Below are 5,000 nucleotides of genomic sequence, written 5' to 3'. Positions count from 1 at the left end.
TGCCCCACCCCAACCGCCCAAATCGCAACTCCAGCGGATGAACGGCGGACTCTTCCCGCACTCGTAACGTGCAATCCGCCCCTATATCTTGCGTTTCATGAAGAGTTATATCGAATATGCCATATTCCCGCTGTCCCTATACATGCTGTAAGTAGCTCGCTTGCTACAGCAGCAGCAGCACCAGCACCACCTCCGCGCGCTTCCCTGGGGGCACTGAACCGCAGGACGCGAGACCCCACGCCCAGTGGCAAACAGGGCTCCTCTCAGAATATAGACGGTCCCTACCCCTCACAACGATGACGGTGGGAGGGCCGTTTTACGAGACCATTTCCTGCGGTGCCAACGCTGTCGTAGAGCCGATACTCCATCTTTGGTACAAGGCAACCATTCCGCTGTAAATCAGTACGTCACTCGTAGTTCAGTCACCTCACAGCACTGCTCAGTAAACTATGCAGGCCCACATAGATAGATTATATACGCAAATGCCCCTATACATGCTGAACGTCCGTACACACAAAATGAACCACACGTCAGCCACACACTCTATCACACACTACTCTCTGCCTGTAACAGACACAGATACAACAACCAAGCACCAGCATGGACCAACGTCCGGTGCATCCTATCCGCCACAGTACACCAACTACGCTATGATAACCAGACCGGGAGGTCCAATCATAAAACAGAATACCCCACTCGTCCGACAACCACAATTGCTCAGAGAAGCCACCAACACCCACACATGTCCTACACAGGGGTGCACCCAACATCACCACACTGCCTCGTCTTACAGCACAAACACACTGGCAGGAATGAAACACACAGGTCTGCCGCAACCACAGACACGGCTCGCCCCCTCTCACTAGCGAAAAGCGCATCCCGACGTGACATAACTCCTTTGACACACTGACGCTGCCTCGGGCATCCACGTCCTACGGTCGATATCAACGAACCTCACCCCCCCCCCCCACAACACGCCATCCCATACCACATTGTGTACCGTACCCAAACCTAACGTGTACTGTACTACAACGCAATGTGTACCATAACACAACCCAGTTTGTACCTTAACCTAACCTATGTCACCTTAACCTAACCTATGTCACCTTAACCTAACCTATGTCACCTTAACCTAACCTATGTCACCTTAACCTAACCTATGTCACCTTAACCTAACCTATGTCACCTTAACCTAACCTATGTCACCTTAACCTAACCTATGTCACCTTAACCTAACCTATGTCACCTTAACCTAACCCATCTTGCACCTTAACCTAACCCATCTTGCACCTTAACCTAACCCATCTTGCACCTTAACCTAACCCATCTTGCACCTTAACCTAACCCATCTTGCACCTTAACCTAACCCATCTTGCACCTTAACCTAACCCATCTTGCACCCTAACCTATGTCACCTTAACCTAACCCATCTTGCACCTTAACCTAACCCATCTTGCACCCTAACCTATGTTGCACCTTAACCTAACCTGTGTTGCACCTTAACCTACCTCAATTTGCACCGCAATGTAACTCAATTTGCACCGCAATGTAACTCAATTTGCACCGCAATGTAACGCAATTTGCACCGCAATGTAATGCAATTTGCACCGCAATGTAATGCAATTTGCACCGCAATGTAATGCAATTTGCACCGCAATGTAATGCAATTTGCACCGCAATGTAATGCAATTTGCACCGCAATGTAATGCAATTTGCACCGCAATGTAATGCAATTTGCACCGCAATGTAATGCAATTTGCACCGCAATGTAATGCAATTTGCACCGCAATGTAATGCAATTTGCACCGCAATGTAATGCAATTTGCACCGCAATGTAATGCAATTTGCACCGCAATGTAATGCAATTTGCACCGCAATCTACCCCCAAGTTGTGCCTTAACCTAACCCACGGTGTGCCTTAACCTAACCCACGGTGTGCCTTAACCTAACCCACGTTGTGCCTTAACCTAACCCACGTTGTGCCTTAACCTAACCCACGTTGTGCCTTAACCTAACCCACGTTGTGCCTTAACCTAACCCACGTTGTGCCTTAACCTAACCCACGTTGTGCCTTAACCTAACCCACGTTGTGCCTTAACCTAACCCACGTTGTGCCTTAACCTAACCCACGTTGTGCCTTAACCTAACCCACGTTGTGCCTTAACCTAACCCACGTTGTGCCTTAACCTAACCCACGTTGTGCCTTAACCTAACCCACGTTGTGCCTTAACCTAACCCACGTTGTGCCTTAACCTAACCCACGTTGTGCCTTAACCTAACCCACGTTGTGCCTTAACCTAACCCACGTTGTGCCTTAACCTAACCCACGTTGTGCCTTAACCTAACCCACGTTGTGCCTTAACCTAACCCACGTTGTGCCTTACCCTGCTCTGTAATTGGCATATGACACGTTACATTAATGTATTGTTGTCCAACCGCAACCCGCTCAGAATTTTGTGTACACAGCTACGTGTCATCTCCCCATAACAGCTGCATTGCAGTGTGGTACGCCATAGAGACGTGTGGGAGTAATGGACGCAGTGGATGGCGATCAGCATGAGCCGTCTGTTCATGTAGTGGCGCGTGTATGCAGACGTAGTAGTCTCTTCTCACACAATGTGATAGCACGGTGCCCCGCGTTCCACATCTGCGACATGCTACAGAGGCCGGTTGACAGTTGGTCGCGCAATGGACATCGCATACGTACGGGGGCACCTTCCACGTGCCCTCTAGTCGGGCACATTTTGTTGCGTGGATGTGAGCGGATGTAGTGTGTCTTGACACCTGACAGGCAGGCATGCAATAATAGTTGACTTTGCAAACGGGGATGGACGTGTACGTTTACTGGTGACGTTACGCACATGAACAACTGGTAACCCGTTGTGGTGCGGTTGTCCTTGCTGGAGGTACATCTGTGAGGGCAACGATCGGTACAGCTACGAAGCGGTCCCCACCATACCAACGAACGTGAATGTGAATCTGGGTGTGAAGCGATACGCGGCTGTGGGTGGGTGGGACTGTCCCCGGCCGGTGAGGGGGGGCCGCCCGGCGTGCTGGCCGCGCGGTGCGTGGGCGCACGCGCTACAGCCGGCTGGTGGGGGCGCCCAGTGGCAGGCGCGCCGGCCGACGGACGCGGCAGGCGGCGCACCTGCGCGCCGGGGCACCCTGCGCGCGGCGCCGTGCAGCCAAAGTGGGTCCTCGCCGGCCCGGTGCGAAGCGCGGTGGACATCTGCAGTGTGCTGGTCCGATTGAGGACTGTGTGCGTTGAGGATGCGCCGCCGCCCGGCACTCGGCGCCGCGACGCCGTCTGCTGCTCGGTCGCCCCAGCGGTTCTCGCTGGTGGTTTGTATCGCAGTTGTGCAGACGTGTTGGCACGTGCGCTGTGCTGGGAGAGTTCGCTTCGGCACCCACGTGGGGCCTTTTCCCTTCTGTGGCGCTGGCGTTGGAGCTGCCGGTCACCGTAGGTGGCGCGTGTTGTCTCCCGCCGGCAATGCCACGACAGCACGCTCCCGGGCCTCTGTCGGCAGCGGCAAGCTCAGTTGGGAGCACGGGTGGTCGCACCTAAAGCGTCTACTCGCCTAACTCCGGGCGATTGCGCCTCTCTCGAACCCGACCAAGTACTTAGGACGGCGCTGCGCGCCGCCGGGACCTGAGAGGGTTTCGAGGTGTATTGTGCAGGGGAGCTCAGCCTCCTCCTGTTTGCAGAATAATTGAGCGGACGCTTGCGTGTTCGCGCGGGCCCCTGGGACACACTCCCGGGCGGCCGGCTGCTCAGCTCTAGTTGACGCAGCTCCCTGGTTGATCCTGCCAGTAGTCATATGCTTGTCTCAAAGATTAAGCCATGCATGTCTCAGTACAAGCCGCATTAAGGTGAAACCGCGAATGGCTCATTAAATCAGTTATGGTTCCTTAGATCGTACCCACGTTACTTGGATAACTGTGGTAATTCTAGAGCTAATACATGCAAACAGAGTCCCGACCAGAGATGGAAGGGACGCTTTTATTAGATCAAAACCAATCGGTCGGCTCGTCCGGTCCGTTTGCCTTGGTGACTCTGAATAACTTTGGGCTGATCGCACGGTCCTCGTACCGGCGACGCATCTTTCAAATGTCTGCCTTATCAACTGTCGATGGTAGGTTCTGCGCCTACCATGGTTGTAACGGGTAACGGGGAATCAGGGTTCGATTCCGGAGAGGGAGCCTGAGAAACGGCTACCACATCCAAGGAAGGCAGCAGGCGCGCAAATTACCCACTCCCGGCACGGGGAGGTAGTGACGAAAAATAACGATACGGGACTCATCCGAGGCCCCGTAATCGGAATGAGTACACTTTAAATCCTTTAACGAGTATCTATTGGAGGGCAAGTCTGGTGCCAGCAGCCGCGGTAATTCCAGCTCCAATAGCGTATATTAAAGTTGTTGCGGTTAAAAAGCTCGTAGTTGGATTTGTGTCCCACGCTGTTGGTTCACCGCCCGTCGGTGTTTAACTGGCATGTATCGTGGGACGTCCTGCCGGTGGGGCGAGCCGAAGGCGTGCGACCGCCTCGTGCGTGTTCGTGCGTCCCGAGGCGGACCCCGTTGAAATCCTACCAAGGTGCTCTTTATTGAGTGTCTGGGTGGGCCGGCACGTTTACTTTGAACAAATTAGAGTGCTTAAAGCAGGCAAGCCCGCCTGAATACTGTGTGCATGGAATAATGGAATAGGACCTCGGTTCTATTTTGTTGGTTTTCGGAACCCGAGGTAATGATTAATAGGGACAGGCGGGGGCATTCGTATTGCGACGTTAGAGGTGAAATTCTTGGATCGTCGCAAGACGAACAGAAGCGAAAGCATTTGCCAAGTATGTTTTCATTAATCAAGAACGAAAGTTAGAGGTTCGAAGGCGATCAGATACCGCCCTAGTTCTAACCATAAACGATGCCAGCCAGCGATCCGCCGCAGTTCCTCCGATGACTCGGCGGGCAGCCTCCGGGAAACCAAAGCTTTTGGGTTCCGGGGG

The 5,000-nt window shown here is 53.3% G+C and overlaps 1 non-coding gene across 1 annotated transcript in view; it reads left to right on the top strand.

The window, feature by feature from the left end:
- The first annotated feature begins 3,791 nt into the window (after positions 1-3,791).
- LOC126093595 (small subunit ribosomal RNA) overlaps positions 3,792-5,000 on the top strand; it is a 1,909-nt gene continuing 700 nt past the window's right edge. The window contains exon 1 of the ribosomal RNA XR_007521726.1: positions 3,792-5,000. This exon is cut by the window's right edge and continues 700 nt beyond it. This is a non-coding gene — a ribosomal RNA (small subunit ribosomal RNA).

This window comes from Schistocerca cancellata, chromosome 7, assembly GCF_023864275.1.
Source record: "Schistocerca cancellata isolate TAMUIC-IGC-003103 chromosome 7, iqSchCanc2.1, whole genome shotgun sequence".
In the NCBI taxonomy this organism is placed as follows: domain Eukaryota; kingdom Metazoa; phylum Arthropoda; class Insecta; order Orthoptera; family Acrididae; genus Schistocerca; species Schistocerca cancellata.
This window is presented reverse-complemented; position numbering and strand designations above follow the sequence as displayed.